This window comes from Erinaceus europaeus, chromosome 4 (assembly GCF_950295315.1).
Source record: "Erinaceus europaeus chromosome 4, mEriEur2.1, whole genome shotgun sequence".
Lineage (NCBI taxonomy): Eukaryota > Metazoa > Chordata > Mammalia > Eulipotyphla > Erinaceidae > Erinaceus > Erinaceus europaeus.
Window position 1 is genome coordinate 150,395,417 of NC_080165.1, and position 21,177 is coordinate 150,416,593.

Below are 21,177 nucleotides of genomic sequence, written 5' to 3' on the forward strand. Positions count from 1 at the left end.
CTCAGGTCTAAAGATACGGAACAGAGTAAAGTTTCCTTAGATTCTTGTTGAAATAGACGGAATCGTAGGAAGTGTTTGTCTCTGCCTTGAAGATGCCACCTACATGTTATTCAAGTGAATCTGGTCTCTGAAATCATTTCAGAAAAGCATTTCCTAAAACTTTCAATTGTATCACTAGTGACATTAATGTGCTCCATAGATTTCATCATTCTTCTGTAAAGTGACATAGTTTTGAAGACTTTAAATAACTGTATCTTCTAAAGTTAGCAACTATAATACGTTATAAAAGTGGAATAAGGGGGCCAGGCAGTAGCACACCGGTTAAGCGCACATAGTACAAAGCGCAAGGATCCCGGTTCAGGCCCTCGGCTCCCCACCTGCAGGAGAGTCGCTTCACAGGCGGTGAAGCAGGTCTACAGGTGTCTGTCTTTCTCTCCCCCTCTCTGTCTACCTCTCCTCTCTCCATTTCTCTCTGTCCTGTCCAACAACAACAGAAGAAAAAAAAAAGTGGAATAAAAGGGCTTGTTGGGAAATTCTTCTGTGCACTCCAGCTTTGAGTCAACAGAGAGAATTCTGTGATTCGAGGTGGCTTGTTTTAAAACAGACTTCATTACTATTCAAGGATGGTAAAGTCGACTGAGGAGATGACTGCCACTGAGAACAAGCAGTCAGAGGGCATAGGTGCTGACACCACAGCTGAGCACACGTGCTGTAACTCGCAGGTTCAGGCCCCTCCTGCAGGGGAAAGTTCTTCACAAGTAGTGAAGCTATACTGCTGCGTCTCTCCCTCACAGTTTCTCTCTGTCTCTGTCCAGTAAAAGTATTATTATTATATATATAGAAAAAGGAAGCTGCAAACCTCGCCCGCCTTTTATATTTACGTATACTGTTTTAAACTGGAGTTTTATAAATAAATGTGTTACATTTTATGCAGGAAAACAATCCCAAGGGATTTATATGAATGCCAGGAAGCAGCTGCTTATCTCTGCCGTCCCAGCTGTCCTGATTCTCCATCTGAAAAGGTTTCATCAGGTAAAAACGCCTTTACTAGCACTGTAGTTACTTCGTCATGTCTTCTGCAGACACTTGAGTCTTACAAAATCCTGGTGGCAGAGGAGGACCTAGAGAGGGTTGAATTGTCATGTGGAAAACTGAGAAATGCCACACATGGACACACTGCTGTATTTTACTGTTGACTGAAAACCATCAATCCCCCCCCCCAATGGGGAAAAGGAAAAAAACACTATCGTGAACGGGACAGTAAAGCATTATTACTCTAAGCATTTGCATATTGGTGGCTTGTAGTGACTTACAGGATTGTTAGATTACAGAGTATAGTTCCACGGGGCCCCTTACACAGTACATTACGGGATTTAAATACTCTCCCTGTGGGATTTACTGCTTCTTACTCATATATTTTTTTCTTTTTTAATGTTTTGTTTTATTTTAATGGGTGAGAGACTCACCAACCAGAGCGTCACTCAACTCTGGCTTGGTATTTCAGGGGAGTGAACCTAGCTAGGACCTTGGGGCCTCCGGCATGAAAGTCTTCGCCATAATCATTCTGTATCCCCAGCCCTACCCATATGTTTTCTAATTAAACTCATTCACTCCATACTGATTGAAAATTAAGGCACTAGGAACCCAAGTGGTATCTTAGTGCTTCTGGAAATGTTCAATAAGATGCTGAGGAACAGGGAAGCAGCAGGCTAGGCACATAGTTTCCCTGACCATGACCTCACTGAGAAGAATTCTGAGTGAGGAAAAAAGATCTTGTCTTTCCAGCCAAACAAAATCAAATTCCTTTTTCAATCTGTACAAACAGGCAAAAAAAAAAAACCAGAACAGCCCAGTAATGTCGATAAGAATGAGCCAAGAGGCACTCTGATACACCAGCAGTGGGGGCCGCAAGCTGGCAGCACGTAGCAAGCAAATGAATGATAGGCCAGAAAGCTAAGGGCGGCAGGGTAGCTCATTGAGGCAGTGGCCCGCTTTGCTACCTGCAACCCAGACTCAGCGGAAGGAAGCTCCAGAGCTGTGGTTTCTCTTTGTGTCTGATGTCGGGCAGCACCCCCCCCCCCCATCCTCCATTGCTGACATTGTGGCCTAATTACATACTCATTGTTTTGCCTGGTGTATCTTCTTTCTACCTCGAGACCCGCCCTGTCTGCAGGGTATTAGTTAATCCCGCCGGTTAAAACCTTCGCAACAGTTGCTAAGGGAGTTTCTACCGTTATCCTGCTCTTTCTTTTTCTCCACCCCCTCTCCTAGCCATTTCCTTTTCCGACTTGCCGCTCCCGCTTTCTAAGATGTAAAAGCGTGGTCTCTGATCCATAAAGACGCACTGCGTTCCCGCTCCCCCGCGAGCTCCAGGTTGGCTCCGGTTGAGTTCTCTCCAACCCAGAGAGCATGTGTCCTGTTGTTCATTACGCCAGGTCTGCTGCATTGCTTGATGCTGTGGTCTATTTACATAGTCACTGTTTTGCCTGAGACCCGCAATGCCGGCAGGGTGTTGGTTTAGTCCCCACTGGTTAGATGGAAGCTTGCTACTTTCTCGCTCTGCCTGCAGGTGTTGGTTTAATCCCCACTGGTTAGATGGAAGCTTTCTATGTTCTGTTTGAGCTCTTCTTTTACTCCGCCCCCTCTCCTAGTCACTTTCTGTTTTCCACCCTACCACTTACGTCTCAGAAAATATTTACTGAAGACCCCACCAATGTGTCCTGGAGCTCAGCTTCCCCAGAGACCCACCCTACTAGGGAAAGAGAGAGGCAGGCTGGGAGTATGGACCGACCAGTCAATGCCCATGTTCAGCGGGGAAGCAATTACAGAAGCCAGACCTTCCACCTTCTGCAACCCTCAATGACCCTGGGTCCATGCTACCAGAGGGATAGAGAATGGGAAAGCTATCATGGGAGGGGGTGGGATATGGAGATTGGGCGGTGGGAATTGTGTGGAGTTGTACCCCTCCTACCCTATGGTTTTGTTAATTAATCCTTTCTTAAATAAAAAAATTTAAAAAAAAACAAAAAAAAAGAAAATATTTAAAGGCAGATTATTTTCTGATTCAAAAACACATTGGATTGAGTTCCGCTCAGCCATGAGTTCCTGGTCGTCTCTCTCCCGCCTGCAATGCTAGCTCGGCATCTGGCGCCCGAACAGGGACCTGCAGTGCCCGGGAAGAAACACCCTCACGCTAGCTGGGCATCTGAAAAAGGGAGCCAGGAGCAGTGAAGCCTTGGAGATAACCACTGCCACGCCACCTGCCCCCCAAAAAAGAACAATTTCTTTCTTTCTTTCTTTCTTTCTTTTTTTTTTTTTTTTTGCCTCCAGGGTTATCGCTGGGGCTCGGTGCCTGCACCACGAATCCACCACTCCTGGAGGCCATTTTTTTCCCTTTTGTTGCCCTTGTTCTTACTATTATGGTTGTCGTCGTTGTTGAATAGGACAGAAAGAAATGGAGAGAGGAGGGGAAGACTGAGAGGGGGAGAGAAAGACAGACACCTGCAGACCTGCTTCACTGCCTGTGAAGCGACTCCCCTGCAGGTGGGGAGCCCGGGACTCAAACCCGGATCCTTACACTGGTCCTTGTGCTTTGCACCAAGTGCACTTAACCTGCTGCGCCACTGCCCAGCCCCCCCCAAAATATTTTTTAAGCAAAAATAATTACTCTTGCCTAAACAGTTTCACTTACAAGTACTAATTGTGGGAGCAGAAAGATAACATCATGGTGATGCCATAAACTTTCATGCCTTAGACTTGAAGGTCCCAGGCTTAATCCCAAGCACGACCACAAGACAGAACAGAGTGGTGCTCTGATTTAAAATAAGCAGACATATTGCTATTGCAAATACATATATATTTGGATAGTACTTCTTAGTCATTTGCAAGCCAGGAAATCCACTGCATTGAAGGATTCTTCAAGATATACCAGATATAAGCCCTAGCTTGATGTACAGACTATCAGATTTGCATTTTAATGACATGGAAGTATTTACAAATTACCATTCAGTTAAAAGGAAAGTTAATGGCTGTCTGGGAGGTGGCACAGTGAGCAAAGCACTGGTCTCTCCAGCACGAGATCCTCAATTCAGTCCCCAGCACCGCATGTGTCAGTGCTGCGCTAGTGAGTACTTCCTGCTCCTTTCTCCTCTCTCATTTATGAATATGTGTGTGTTAAAGTGACTTTATTTTTTATTATCTTTATCTATTTATTGGTTAGAGATGACCAGAAATCAAGAGGGGGGGGTGTTAGAGAGGGAGAGAGACAGAGAGACACCTGCAGCCCTACTTCACCACTTGTGAAGCTTCCCCCTTGTGGGTGGGGACTGGAGGCTCCAACCCAGGTCCTTGCGCATTGTAATGTGTGCTAAACCAGGTGCGCCACTACCTGGCCCTCATAAATAAATATTTTTAAAAAGAAAAAGCTAAGCCTGCATAAAGCTGAAAAATAAATCAAGTTGTTTCCCAGAGGTTACTTTTTAGAAAAATAAATTCTTATATTAATGTCTCTTACAAGTCTTTCCAGTTTGGGGGGTTAATTTCTTTTTTTTAAGATTTTATTTATTTATTAATGAGAAAGATAGAAGAGAGAGAGAGAGAGAGAGAGAGAGAGAGAGAGAGAGAACCAGACATCACTCTGGTACATGTGCTGCCAGGGATTGAACTCAGGACCTCCTGCTTGAGAGTCTAGTGCCTTCGCCACTGCGCCACCTCCTGGACCACTGGGGGTAACTTCTTAGCAGCAAAAGGATTTTGGAGCAAATCCATGAGCCAGAGATAAATCTGAGACCAGCACTGAGATTATTATATAGGTTTCTTGACTGGTAAAAAGAAATTGGAAAAAGCGTATTAAATATAGATCCCACAATTATTTCTGGGCTATAATCTCATAATTTCATGTCAGATATTAGCTTAAATCTTCTAAAGATCCAAAGATTAATTTCATAAAGAGAACAGTAGGTATATTATGTTAAGAAAGTAGCCACTTCCCCCAGATAATTTTGTGGGGAGATAATGGATCACAGCACAGCTGTTGTCACACAGGCAGCTTCTCCTCTCCCCGTCTGCGAAGCTCTCCCGCTCCCTTCAGTCCTTCTCCAGCCTTCTGCACCCAGTCCCTTCCCTTCCTCCCCCAGAGTCCCTTGGTGCAATACTTTGTTTCTTACCTTCCTTTAAAAATCAAACAAAAGAAAAATAGAGCACACATTACAATAAATTGATGTGATTAGCATGTATATGAAAAGTCTAGCCCTTACCAATGGTTTTACCGACTTGTGGAATATAGAGAATTGAAATTCATGAACTTGCCAAAGAAAAAAAAAATTAGGTAACCCAGCTGGTGGTTATGGAGGGGAAGTGAGTTGTGTACAGAATTTCAGCAGTGATGTGGTAATCTTGTGAACTGTTATTAAATCACTAATAAAAACAGTAAAATTCAAAAGAAAAGAAAAGCCCAATCCTTGAAGTAGATGGCGGATGTCCTGTGTAGAAGGGTGTGTCTATGAGTTTTGCCTGCCTGAACAGTTCAGATTTAAGTACCGTCTCATTCCAAATAGTTCATTTTCATTTGAGTTATATATATATATATATAAGTGTGTGTGTGTGTGTGTGTGTGTGTGTGTGTGTGTGTGTGTGCTATTATTGGATAGAGACAGAGAGAAATTGAGAGGGGAGATAGAGGCAGAGAGACCCTTGCAACCCTTCTTCACCACTTGTGAAACTTTCCCCCAGCAAGGGGGACCAGGGGCTTGAACTCAGGCCCTTGTGCACTGTAGTGTGAGTGCTGAACCCTTGTGCCTCCACTTGGTCCCTCATTTGAGTTTCTTATCTGATACCCCTGACAAGCTGTCAGCTGCTTTTTATTATCATTACACAATGCAAAGTGGACAATTTTCAAGGTCTGTCTTTGGAAAAAAATTAAAAAGAGCTTAGCGAATGACGTGAAGTTCGTTTTCATTACTATTTAATGTTTCTGATTATGGTTTAATGATTTTGATTCTGAGGCTCTTTTAGTGAGTAAATATTGTCACCTTCAGAAAGAACCTAATTTAATTCATTTGTTTTTCCAGCCTGATCTAGATGAGAATGCCCAGGGTCAAGTTAACTCTCAAGCAGGCACTTAGTCGGCATAGAATCCCTATTCCCAGTGGAGGTGTGACTTAGAAAGGAAGAGAAGACCATAGGAAGAAAATGGGCAAATATATATATAAATAAATATAGACAGAGAGTTGTGGAAATAATAGTCAACCTATATCTGTGACCTTGGGAGAGCTGCTGTAGCTTCCAGTGGAGGGATGGGGACACAGAACTCTGGTGGTGGGAACTGTGTGGAATATACATACCCCTGTTATTTCATAGTTTTGTAAATCAATATTAAATCACTAATAAAAATGAAAAAACAAAAAAGGACATCTATTCTCTAGTTGGAACGTGTTGAGGATTGCCTGTGTGTCAGTGGTTCGGCCTTTGTCCGAACAAAGTGGTTCGGCTTTTGTCAGTTTGTTTCCCCTGCGTGCTGAAGGCTCGCAGTGACAGCAGTCATTCCTAGACTTGTGGTAAAATCACCCTTTGAGATGGATGGCTTTTGTTTTGTTTTGTTTTGTTTTAATTTCTTTGTTGGGGGATTAATGTTTTACAGTCGACAGTAAATACAGTAGTTTGCACATGCATAACATTTCCCAGTTTTCCACATAACAATACAACCCCCACTAAGTCCTCTGTCAGAGATGGATGGCTTCTGTAATACGATTTATGAAACTTAATTTAAAAAAAAAACTGGGGGTCGGGCGGTGGTGCAGCGGGTTAAGCGCAGGTGACGCAAAGCGCAAGGACAGGCATAAGGATCCCAGTTCGAGCCCCCAGCTCCCCACCTGCAGGGGAGTTGTTGTCACAGGCGGTGAAGCAGGTCTGCAGGTGTCTGTCTTTCTCTCTCTCCCCCTCTCTGTCTTCCCCTCCTCCCCTCTCCATTTGTCTCTGTCCTATCCAACAACGAACAACATCAACAATGGCAATAATAATGACCACAACGAGGCTACAACAACAAGGGCAACAAAAGGGGGAAAATGGCCTCCAGGAGTGGTGGATTCATGGTGCAGGCACCGAGCCCAGCAATAACCCTGGAGGAAAAAAAAAAACTTAGTCATATCTCAGATTATTTGTTACTCATGCTTTTATATCTACAAAAAAGAAAATTCTAGGATTCATTTTTTACTTTAAAAAATAGTAACTAAAACTGTTTTTTGTCTTTTTTTTTTTTTTGAGGCTGGCTTGAGTCTTCGTAAAGTAAACAGACATGTGGATTTTCCACTTAGGCTTGACTTAGCCCCATTCTGTTCTGCTGCTTGTAAGGTACAGTATACTATGAAGACACTTAACTGCTCTTTAACGTGTTTAAACGTATTCTCTGTATTGGGCCAGGGAGACGGCAGCATAGTGACTGCGCAGAAGACTTTCTTGGCTAAAGCTCCAAGGTTGCAGGTTCAATCCCAGTCACCACCATAAACTAGAACTGGGCCGTGCTTGCCCCCTTGACGGGCAGCATCCCGGTTGACCCAGACAGCCCACAGAGTGGGGGTATCCACCAGGGACCAGCCCCAGTCTCTGGCTAGTACCAGGAATCCTGCAGCGAACAGTCTGCTGCATGCCGTGTACATCTCTCTCTCGGGCCTGGAGTCACAGAACCCTAGGAGCAGGGTCCGCTGGAGAGGAACGCGGACGCTGTGTAGCTAGGAACCACCCATCAGCCCTGAAGCAGCAGGTTCGCCTCTGCGTCCTCGCACAGAACTCTGCCGGCTCCTTTCCCGGATGCCCGGGGCAGGTGACCTTGGCAGATCCTGCCGTTTCCCAGACGTGCTACCTGCACGGGACTTTGTTTCCCTTGCTCCTTGTGCTCAGCAGTGATGGCCGGTGTTCTTTCTTGGAGCACAGCGGCTCCATGGCCCGCCGCCACTACTTGGCCGCCCACCGGAGACGAGCCGCTGCCAGGTATCCTCCTTTGAGCTTCTTCTCCAGTGTTGCACTTTACGCATTTGTTTTAATGGACACAGAGAAACTGAGTGGGGAGAGGGGAGAGGGAAGAGGGAGGAGTGAAGGAGAGGGAGAGGGGGAGAGAGAGAGAGAGGGAGAGGTAGAGAGAGAGAGAGATTCGCCCTGCAGGTGGGTTGGAGGCTTGGGCCTGAGTCCTTGGCCACTGTAATGTGGACACTACTAGCTGCATCTCCTCCTGGCCCTGTGTTATTTTTTAAAAAGCAAATGAATTTATTTATTTATTTTGAAGAAGCAAGTTCTGTATCTCATGAGCGCTTTAAGTGGGTTTGCTCTAGTGGTGAGAGCTGGGGTGGGTGTGTGTGTGACAGGGGACCACGCATGGTTTTGCAAGCCTGTGTGTCATCATGCTTCGCAGTGGAGTGGCATCTCACTGAACAATGAAAGTCTGTTTGTTTGTTTATATTACGCCAAGTCCTCAGAATAGAGTTGAAGTTGAAATGTGCGGGCTCCAGACTGGGCAGCACACTGCTTTGTGCCATGCACTGCCCAGAAGCTCAGCTCCTGCTTCACGAAGGAAGGAAGCTTCGATGCTGTCGATTCTTCCTCTCCCCTCTCTCTCTCTCTCTCTCTTCCTCTTTGTCTCTCGACATGAAAAAGTCAGCCTGGAGGACCTGGTTCAAAGCCCTAGTCGTCTCCTACAGAGGGAAAGCTTCATGAACAGTCAAGGAGTACTGTAGCTCACTCTCTCCCTCTCCCTTCTCTCTGCTCCTTCTTTCAATGTGTCTCTGTCTCTATTTAAAGTAAATGTTGCCAATAAAATATTTTTTAAAAAGTCTATAGCAGTGAGACCTCAGAGACGACACCCCCCAAAAAATTTTGCTGACTTTGCATGTAGATCAACAAACTTTTTTTTAACTCCCTATCTTTATTGGAAATGATTCTTTTCTCTGAGGAAATATTTTCAGAGCTATCTAATAATTCACTAGAGATTTTCATAGTTTTCACTACAGTATTAATGCCTTGAAAGAATTTGTCCATTTTGGGAGATAAGTTCAAGAAGAAATAGACCTGGGTTCGAGTCCCTGCTTCCCACCTGCAGGGAAGACACTTTCTGAGTCGTAAAGGTCTGACGGTGTCTGTCTTTCTGTCTCCCTCCCTTCACCCCTTCAATTTCTCTCTGTCCTATCAAATAAAAGAGAAAAAATAAAAAGACAAAAATGGCCCCTGGGAATGGTGGATTTGTAGTGCTGGCATGGTGCCCCTGGTGGCAATAAAATGTAAATTAAACAGACAGGAGTTGTTTACTTATGATGAGAAAGGAGGAGCGTGGGAGGGGCGGAGGTGATAGTGACAGTGATGGAGGAGGAGGAGGAGGAGGAGGAGAGAAGCGGCCCATCACTCTGGCCTGGGACGGGGACTCAAGGCCTCCTGCTCGAGCGCCCTCTGCTTCCTCCACTCAACTGCATTTAGAGTTTGTGACGTCTGCGGTGGTGTTTGCAATGCAGAGTAAGAGTGGGCCTACTTGCTGCACACTAACACTTGTTCGTTTTTTGTTTGGTTAGGTTTTGAGGAGCGTGACAGTGAGCCAGCAGACCAGTGGGTCCACGTCAGTGACACTGCAGTGCAGGTGGTTCCAAAGTCGAGAGCCCTGAGCGCACAAGCATACCTTCTTTCCTATGAAAGAACATTATAGTCGTGGTTATTAGGGGATAGTAATAAAGAATCTGGTAATAAAGATTCACTATTAGCTAAAGTAACTACTTAGACAGTGTTGAGATGCCGCAGCGATGGCCGCAACAAGCAATGTGCCTTTGTAGCCTCCTCACTAGTAGTAGTAGTAGTAGTAGTGTGCACACCAAGACGCTCCTGGACATTCCCACCATTTTGCTTGATTCTTCTAAAGCCGGATAAACTTACTCCACGCCTTTAAGTTTCTGTAAACTCATTTAATAATACATAGATACCTTTGCCGGGTTACAAGAAGCCAGCATGGTGATGGAGGGGTCCCCGCTCAGGAGTGACGTGGACTCCGGCCGGTCGTTCCTCACGATGGCGCTTTCCAAGAGCGAGCCCCGTGCCACCTCGCCAACGGCACCGACAGCACAGCTCGTTCCTGCACCGCCGCTTACTGTTCTAACCGTATTTCTTCGTTTGCCTTTTGTACCCCAAGCCTTGTCTGAGCAATCATTTTGATGTTTATGATTTTTCCAATAAACACACAGCTGTTCGAGATCGACTGTCATCCATGTAGTTTTCCAGTGGAAATCATCTCAGGACTAGCCTCTGTGGAAACAGTGCCGCGTAGCACACCTTTAGATGACGTGTCTGCTGACGTAGAGCAGGGACCTGGGTGCACTTTGTGTGGCTCAGCCATGTCAGAAAGTACCATTATAACTTCAGTAGTGCAGGTCTGCAAACAACAGATGGACAGCTAGACAAATAGTGTACCATCTCACTGACATCTCTGAAGCCTGCTAATGGAGCTGAGGATAATCCGTAAATGATCAACCTTGGTCAGAGTACGGTGATGGTAACTAACATGTGGAACTGGCAAACAGTTGTTGATCCCTTTGGTGACAAAGGAAACCTCTGAAATATATACACTACCAGGTCATATCTATAAATGGTAGATAATTACTTTCTCTTTATACTTCACAGGGAAGCACAATGTGGTTTTAGTTTTATAGGCCAGTAAATGTCAATCATAGTTTTGGGATTTTTTTGAGGTCATGGTTTGTGTGTTTCCTTCAGCAAGCAAGCATCGTTAATAAGTTTGCTGGGGGCGGCAAGATAGCTCACTCAGCTCACTCAGATAGCTCACTCAGATAAGCTCACTCAGATAGAGCCCGTGCTCTGTGCTGCTTGCAAGCCTGTGAGCTTAGTCCTCACCATTCTGAAAGAAGCTTCAGTGCTATGGGACCTTTATGTCTTTCTAGCTTCTCTTCATCTGAGGGAGGAAAAAAAAAAAAAAGGTAGCCTGGAGTGGCGAAGCCTTTTATTTCTAAAGAGTCAAATATTGGCATCTCTGATTTTCTTTGTGAATAAATAACAACAGAAATGTGACTAGCATCCCTCCAAATCAAAATTGTAGAAAGCTGTAAAAAATGGTGACTTCACCGTTTTCAGCCGATCTTGGATGGACCTTGAAAAAATCATGTTGAGTGAAATAAGTCAGAAACAGAAGGATGAATATGGGATGACCTCACTCTCAGGCCGAAGTCGAAAAACAAGATTAGAAAAGAAAACACAAGTCGAACCTGAAATGGAATTGGAGTATTACACCAAAGTCAAAGACTCTGGGGTGGGTGGGGAGAATACAGGTCCATGAAAGATGATGAATGACATAGTGGCGGTTGTATTGTTAAATGGGAATCTGGGGAATGTTATGCATGTACAAATTATTGTATTTACTGTTGAATGTAAAGCATTAATTCCCCAATAAATAAATAAATTATTAAAAAAATTGTAGTCAAAACTCGTCATAAAATGTGTTAATTTCTTAGACTTAAATTTCAGAAGATTGAATCACAAACAGCCTAGAAGAGGTCGTGGTGGGGACCAGCAGCTTGAGCCTGGGTCCTTGCGCTTTCACCGTTTTCAGCCCATCTTGGATGGAGCTTGAAGAAATCATGTTAAGTGAAATAAGTCAGAAATGGAAGGATGAATATAAGATGATGTCACTCACAGGCAGAAGTTGAAAACAAGATCAGAAGAGAAAACACAGGCCACTTCTTTGGATCACAATTTCATTATATTATCACTTATTCAGCTATTAATTTTTTTATTTTTATTTATTTATTTATTTATTATTTTTATTTCTTTATTGGGGAATTAATGTTTTACATTCAACAGTAAATACAATAGTTTGGGGAGGCGGAGCTACGAGCAGCAGATCGCTTTCTCTCCTCTCCTCTCCTCTCCCGGATCAACTAGGAATACCAAAGGAGACCACTCGGACCGAAACAAGACAGGACTAGAATGACCACAGAAACCCAGTAAATCACCCGTGAGTACAAACACGCGTGGCTGGTGACAGAGAGGAGAGAGGGGCCTAAGGAGAGATTAAGTGACTGCTAACAGTTCGACAGTTTGTCAGTGGAGACACCACCTCCAGTCTGCTCCACCAACAAGGGGACAGCTGAAGGGAGGAAAGGACTCCCCAGAGACTCACCAAGTACAACTCTGAGTCTCCATTGCTACTACCCTCAGAATCTGGAGCAGCAACAGGGAGGGACACCAGGGCACAGAGATCTAACCGGGAAACTCAGGAGAAGACCTATACCTCGGTGGCATAGCTGAAGGGCTGTGAAAGTCTCTTTGCATAACCACTGGATTATCTCTGCCACACCCTGCTTTATCTCTTGGTCAGGAGTCATTGATTAAGCCAAGAAGCCTATTGATAGTTTAAAAGCCTTCAGGCTACCATAGCCTACAGGGGGAAAAAAAAAGGCTTTTACACCACTGAACTCCAACTCAGGGATTGAAAAAACTGTTAACTTATATAAAATGGTTAAAACAACAAGAAAAAATAATGGAGACTCGAACCAGGACAAGAGTCCAGCTAAAAGTCCTCCAGAGGGCGAAGCACAAAACAATGAGTTCAACATCCAAACATTAGCTAAGGAAATAATAACAGGAGTGAGTAAAGAATTTGAAAAAGTTGTAATCAGAACTGCAGGAACAACAAATGAGAATATGGAAGAAAATTCTAATAATCTCATGGTTATTAGAGAGCTGAAAGCTGAAATTGCTGAGCTAAGAAGGCAACTAGCTGAACAAGCTAAAACAGTATCAGAGCAGGGCAACAAAATAGATGAACTCCAGAAAGCAGTAGAGGGCAGAGAGAATAGAATCAATGAGGCTGAAGACAGAATTAGCAAGATTGAGGATGAATTAGAGACAACTAAAGAAGAAGTAAGAGACCTCAAAAAGAGATTAAGAGATGCTGAAAACAACAACAGAGTCCTATGGGATGACTTCAAAAGAAACAATATACGCATTATTGGCTTACCAGAGGAAGAAAGAGAATGGGAGGAAGAAAGCGTTCTCCAGGCCATAATAGCTGAAAATTTCTCTAGTCTAGACAACACCAAAGACATAAAGATTCAAGAAGCCCAGAGGGTCCCAAACAGAATTAACCCAGACCTAAAGACACCAAGACATGTCATACTTAGATTGGAAAGGAATAAGGATAAAGAAAGGATCCTCAAGGCTGCAAGAGAAAAACAAAGAGTCACCTACAAAGGAAAACCCATAAGATTAGCAGCAGACTTCTCCATACAAACACTACAGGCCAGAAGAGAATGGCAAGATATCTATGGAGTGCTCAATGAGAAAGGCTTTCAGCCAAGAATACTATATCCTGCTAGACTGTCATTCAGACTAGATGGAGGCATCAAAACCTTCTCAGACAAGCAAGAGTTGAAGGAAGCAACCATCACCAAGCCTGCCTTGAAAGAAGTTCTGAAAGGTTTCCTATAAACAACCAGACCACCACAAATAGAACATATATCAAAACACTCTAAAACTCTACAAGAATGGCATTAAAATATCTTCAATCTTTGATATCAATAAATGTGAATGGCCTGAATTCACCTATTAAAAGACACAGAGTAGCAAGATGGATCAGAAAACACAACCCAACAATATGTTGTCTACAGGAAACTCACCTAACGCAACAAGACAAACACAGACTTAAAGTGAAAGGATGGAAAACTATCATTCAAGCCAATGGCCCACAAAAAAGGGCAGGAACAGCTATTCTCATATCTGACATGATAGACTTTAAAATACATAAGATTAAAAAAGATAGGAATGGACACTACTTAATGCTTAGAGGATCAGTCAATCAAGAGGACTTAACAATTATTAGTATCTATGCACCCAATGAGAAGCCATCTAAATACATCAAACTTCTACTGAAAGAGCTACAGCAATATATTAACAGTAACACAATCATAGTAGGGGACTTCAACACCCCACTATCTCAACTTGACAGATCATCCAGGAAGAAAATCAGTAAAGACATAAGGGAGCTAAATGAAGAGATAGATAAACTAGAACTATTGGACATTTTCAGAGTCATTCATCCCAAGAAACTGGAATACACATTTTACTCAAATCCACATGGATCATTCTCAAGGATAGACCATATGTTAGGCCACAAAGACAGCATCAGCCAATTCAAGAGCACTGAAATCATCCCAAGCATCTTCTCAGACCACAGTGGAATTAAACTAACACTTAACAATCAACAAAAGATTAGTAACAGTGCTAAAATGTGGAAGCTAAACAGTATACTTCTTAACAACTTCTGGGTCAAAGAGGAAATCAAGGAAGAAATCAAAATGTTTCGAGAGTTCAATGAAAATGAAGACACAAGCTATCAAAATATTTGGGACAAAGGTAAAGCAGTCCTAAGACGGAAGTTCATAGCTATACAAGCACACATTAGGAAACAAGAAAAGGCACAAATAAACAGCCTGATTGCACATCTTAAAGACCTAGAAGAAGAACAACAAAGGAACCCTAAAGCAACCGGAAGGACAGAAATTACTAAAGTTAGGGCAGAAATAAATAACATTGAGAATAGGAAAACCATACAAAAGATCAACGAAAGTAAATGTTGGTTCTTCGAAAGAGTAAACAAAATCGACAAACCTTTAGCCAGACTCACAAAACAAAAAAGGGAGAAGACCCAAATAAATCGGATAGTAAATGAAAGAGGAGATATCACAACAGACACTGCAGAAATTCAACATATCATGCGAGGCTTCTATGAACAACTATATGCCACCAAGCTAGAGAACCTGGAAGAAATGAATGATTTCCTAGATACCTACCAACTTCCAAAACTAAGTAAAGAGGAAGTGGATAACATGAACAGGCCCATCACAGCTAATGAAATTGAAACAGTTATCAAAAATCTTCCCAAAAATAAAAGTCCTGGACCAGATGGTTTTACAAATGAATTCTACAAAACTTTCAAAGAAGAACTAATACCTCTACTTTTAAAAGTCTTCCAGAAGATTGAAGACACTGGAATACTCCCTGCCAGCTTCTATGAAGCCAACATCACCCTGATACCAAAAGCAGACAGGGAGACAACCAAAAAAGAAAACTACAGACCAATATCTCTGATGAACATAGATGTGAAAATATTGAACAAAATTCTAGCCAACCGGATACAGCAGTATATCAAAAAGATTGTTCATCATGACCAAGTGGGGTTTATCCCAGGCATGCAAGGTTGGTTTAATATACGTAAATCAATCAATGTGATCCACCACATCAACAAAAGCAAGACCAAAAACCACATGGTCATATCAATAGATGCAGAGAAAGCCTTTGACAAAACACAACATCCCTTTATGATCAAAACACTACAAAAAATGGGAATAGATGGAAAATTCCTGAAGATAGTGGAGTCTATATATAGCAAACCTACAGCCAACATCATACTCAATGGTGAAAAACTGGAAGCATTTCCCCTCAGATCAGGTACTAGACAGGGCTGCCCACTATCACCATTACTATTCAACATAGTGTTGGAAGTTCTTGCCATAGCAATCAGGCAGGAGCAAGGAATTAAAGGAATACAGATTGGAAGAGAAGAAGTCAAACTCTCCTTATTTGCAGATGACATGATAGTATACATGGAAAAACCTAAGGAATCTAGCAAGAAGCTTTTGGAAATCATCAGGCAATACAGTAATGTGTCAGGCTATAAAATTAACATTCAAAAGTCAGTGGCATTCCTCTATGCAAACACTAAGTTAGAAGAAATTGAAATCCAGAAATCAGTTCCTTTTTCTATAGCAACAAAAACAATAAAATATCTAGGAATAAACCTAACCAAAGAAGTGAAAGACTTGTATACTGAAAATTATGAGTCACTACTCAAAGAAATTGAAAAAGACACAAAGAAGTGGAAAGATATTCCATGCTCATGGGTTGGAAGAATTAACATCATCAAAATGAATATATTACCCAGAGCCATCTACAAATTTAATGCTATCCCCATCAAGATCCCAAGCACATTTTTTAGGAGAATAGAACAAATGCTACAAATGTTTATCTGGAACCAGAAAAGACCTAGAATTGCCAAAACAATCTTGAGAAAAAAGAACAGAACCGGAGGCATCACACTGCCAGATCTCAAACTATATTATAGGGCCATTGTCATCAAAACTGCTTGGTATTGGAACATGAACAGACACACTGACCAATGGAATAGAATTGAGAGCCCAGAAATGAGGCCCCACACCTATGGACATCTAATCTTTGACAAAGGGGCCCAGACTATTACATGGGGAAAGCAGAGTCTCTTCAACAAATGGTGTTGGAAACAATGGGTTGAAGCATGCAGAAGAATGAAACTGAACCACTGTATTTCACCAAATACAAAAGTAAATTCCAAGTGGATCAAGCACTTGGATGTTAGACCAGAAACTATCAGATACTTAGAGGAAAATATTGGCAGAACTTTTTTCGGCATAAATTTTAAAGACATTTTCAATGAAACGAATCCAATTACAAGGAAGACTAAGGCAAGTATAAACCTATGGGACTACATCAAATTAAAAAGCTTCTTCACAGCAAAAGAAACCACTACCCAAATCAAGAGACCTCTCACAGAATGGGAGAAGATCTTTACATGCCATACATCAGATAAGAGTTTAATAACCAACATATATAAAGAGCTTACCAGACTCAACAACAAGACAACAAATAACCCCATCCAAAAATGGGGGGAGGAATTGGACAGAATATTCACCACAGAAGAGATCCAAAAGGCCGAGAAACACATGAAAAAATGCTCCAAGTCTCTGATTGTCAGAGAAATGCAAATCAAGACAACAATGAGATATCACTTCACTCCTGTGAGAATGTCACACATCAGAAAAGGTAACAGCAGCAAATGCTGGAGAGGATGTGGGGTCAAAGGAACCCTCCTGCACTGCTGGTGGGAATGTCAATGGGTCCAACCTCTGTGGAGAACAGTCTGGAGAACTCTCAGAAGGCTAGAAATGGACCTACCCTATGATCCTGCAATTCCTCTCCTGGGGATATATCCTAAGGAACCCAACACATCCATCCCAAAAGATCTGTGTACACATATGTTCTTGGCAGCACAATTTGTAATAGCCAAAACCTGGAAGCAACCGAGGTGTCCAACAACAGATGAGTGGCTGAGCAAGTTGTGGTATATATACACAATGGAATACTACTTAGCTGTAAAAAATGGTGACTTCACCGTTTTCAGCCGATCTTGGATGGACCTTGAAAAATTCATGTTGAGTGAAATAAGTCAGAAACAGAAGGATGAATATGGGATGATCTCACTCTCAGGCCGAAGTTGAAAAACAAGATTAGAAAAGAAAACACAAGTCGAACCTGAAATGGAATTGGAGTATTACACCAAAGTAAAAGACTCTGGGGTGGGTGGGTGGGGAGAATACAGGTCCATGAAAAATGATGAATGAAATAGTGGGAGTTGTATTGCTAAATGGGAATCTGGGGAATGTTATGCATGTAAAAAAAAAAAAGAAGTAGAAACGCAAAGCAGAAATTGACTGAGTTTGGAGTATGGCACCAAAGTAAGAAAGCAGAAGTACACTAGAGTTTGCAGTGAGTACCTCCCTAATACTTCCTCTCCACTTTTCCAAGCTTTGGGTCCATGATTGCTCAACAATTTGTTTGGCTTTGTATGTTAACTCTCTTTTCAGTCACCAGGTTCCAGGTGTCATCAGGATGCCGGCCAGACTTCCCTGGATTGAAGACACCACCAATGTGTTCTGGAGCTCTGCTTCCCCAGAGACCCACCCTACTAGGGAAAGAGAGAGGCAGACTGGGAGTATGGACCGACCAGTCAACGCCCATGTTCAGCGAGGAAGCAATGACAGAAGCCAGACCTTCCACCTTCTGCAACCCTCAATGACCCTGGGTCCATGCTCCCAGAGGGATAGAGAATGGGAAAGCTATCGGGGGAGGGGGTGGGATATGGAGATTGGGCGGTGGGAATTGTGTGGAGTTGTACCCCCCTACCCTATGGTTTTGTTAATTAATCCTTTCTTAAATAAAAAAATAAAATAAAATAAAAAGAAATAAAAAAAAAAAGTAAAAATAAATAAATAAATAAATAAATTTCAGAAGATTTAGTGGCTACTTTACTGAATTGAAACACACAACTACATGGTTCAGCCATCTTCATCATTAGTGCCAAGGAACAGTGAACTGTTGTCTCAGCTCGTTCTCTTGGGAAGCACACACAGCAGCGGCTGTAGACCGTGTGGAGATGCCTGATTTAAGACCGGCTCTTCTGCATCTGTAAACACAGAGCGCCATCAGGGTTACCAGTGCCGTTTGATGTGTGGATTAATGGGATTACCAATCGTGCTGAAGATGGTAACAATACGCAAAATGCAGAACTTAAACTACCATAGCAATATATATGTATATACGTTATTGCCAACAGGGTTCTCACCGGGGCTCAATGAATCTATTGCTCCCAGTGGCTCTTTTCTTTATTTTTCCTTTTTAAAAATATTTTATTTATTAATGAGAATGATAGGAGAGAGAGTACCAGACATCACACCAGTACATGTGCTGCCGGAGGTTGAGCTCGGGACCTCATGCTTGAGAGTCTTCTTAATTTCACATTTATTCATTCAGTATATACGTATTGAGCACTTGCTGTGAGCAAGAAACTGCTGACATTACTTTGGCATGTTTTAAGCTGGACAGTCCTATATGGTTTAGATATTATCCCTGAAGTAGTGTGCAGACAGGACGCTTTTCTTTTTCAATTTATTTTTATTTATTAATGAGAAAGGAGGAGAGAGAGAGAGAACTTGTACAGCCTGGGATTGAACTCGGGACCTCATGCTTGAGAGTCCAGTGCTTTACCACTGCACCACCTCCCGGACCACTACATTCGTTTTCATAGCATGAAACAGGCTAATCCTGAAATCTCACTTTTTGCTATGACCTAGAGATTCTGAATGCTTCTCTTCTTCCGGAAATAGATTCCAGTAACCTAAGAACTGCTGAAAGATAACTCTTGTGATGAGAAAATGTGATGTTATAAATGGGCCTACATATAAGTTTTGTTTTTAATCTTGAATATTCCCAAACCATGTTTGTCAGGGTACTGTTGATGAATGTAAAGCTGCTCTAACAGCTAGTTTCCAGATGACCTCAGGAATCAGCACAAATGGGTGAGAATGTTTACAGATCCTCAGCACACAAATGTCGTATTTGGCCGTTCAGAAGTAAACTAGAGAAGTCTTACTAGCTTTATTTAGAAACTGGTTTACAGGGTGGCTCTAACTCCAGTGTCCCCTAGATTTGCCAGATTTGAAATGATGAATTTTTGACTATGTGACAATTATGTATTTTTCATATAGCCAAAACATACTTACTTATTTTTATCATGTAGCGTTTTTAAGACTGGTGTGACGACCACCTTTTTGAGTGTTCAATGAGGACGGTAGTGTGTCAGCTTATAAAGCTGGCACCTGTTTTCTTATTCTAAAGGTGTCAACAGAGGTATTTTACTGTAGTATGTTTAATAGTTCCTAACTTGCATGTATGATTTTAGTCAGTGATTTTATCACTGTGAAATGTATCAATTCATTTAATTTTCATAACATACGGGAATATCCTGATGCTTTTCTTAAATTCATAATTAATCTGCATGCTACCCAGTCAAGTACACCTGAGCCAAATGTGCTGTATGTAATAAAATCGAACCTTTATGTATTCTTACCCAGTGCACTAGAGACTATTTTTAGGTATTTAGAATCTATTGGTTCCTGGAATCATCTATTCAAACCTGTTTAAAAGATGACTATATTTAAAATCTTTGAATACTGGTAATATATTTACTGCTTTCTGCAGTGTTTTTACTAGAAAATAGCGATGTAATTCATTGAGCATTATCTTTATGTATAAAATGATAATAAAATATTAAATTGTCTTTCAAGACTGGGCCTGTAGTTTTGCAGGACGCATGACTGACGAAATATTTTACCTACCAACACTTTTTTGCTTATGTAGCTATATTTAGAATATATTTCATGTTGCAGTCATTTTTTTACAACGTATTTACTTGCTGTTTTGTTTATAAATTTTATTAGTGACTTACTATTGATTTATAAAACTATGAGGTAACAGGAGTATAATTTCACACCACTCCGACCACCAGAGTCTGTGTCCCCACCCGCCTCCACTGGAAACTGCAGTGCTCTTCCCAAGGTCAAAGATATGGGTTGACTATTATATATACTCATCTCCGATTTTTCTATGGTCACACCTCCTCCACCTGTTGCTACTTCTGAATGTCCTTATTTCCTCTTCTCTCTCTGGGTCCTGATGGAGTTGGGAGTTCAGAACGCTCTCGTCATCTTGCCCCTATCATTTCTACCCCTCTGGGAGCATGGACCCAGGGTCATTGTGGGAGCAGCAGGTGGGAGTTGTGGCTTCTGTCATTGCTTCTCCGCTGGACATGGGTGTTGGCAGGTGGATCCACACCCCCAGCCTGTGTCTGTCTGTCCCTAGTGGGGCAGGGCTCTGGGGAGGCTCCAGGACACATGGGTCAGGGCGTCTGCCCAGGGAAGTCAGGTTGGCGTCACGGTAGCATCTGCAACTTGTTGGCTGAAAGGCGGTAAGATATAAAGCAGGACAAAATGTATTTTTGTTTTACCTGAGCACCGATGGGCTCTGGCTGGTGGTGGTGTGGGGGAATTGAACCAGACACGTCAGAGCCTCAGGCATCAGAGTCTGTTTGCACAACCACTATGCTATCCCCGCCCAGACAAAATGGTTAATAGGTGGTCTGGAAGGTGGAGCAGTGGATAAAGCATTGGATTCTCAACCATGAGGTGCCCAGTTCGATCCCCGGAGGCACATGTATCAATCAGAGTGATGTCTGGTTCTTTCTCTCTCATGCATAAATAAATATTCTTTGGGAGTCAGGCGTGGCACGGCAGGTTAAGCGCACGTGGCGCGAAGCTCAAGGACCTGCGTAAGGATCCCGGTTCGAGCCCCCGGCTCCCCACCTGCAGGGGAGTCGCTTCACAGGCGGTGAAGCAGGTCTGCAGGTGTCTGTCTGTCTCTCCCCCTCTCTGTCTTCCCCTCCTCTCTGTCCTATCCAACAACAACGACATCAGTAACAACAACAATAATAAC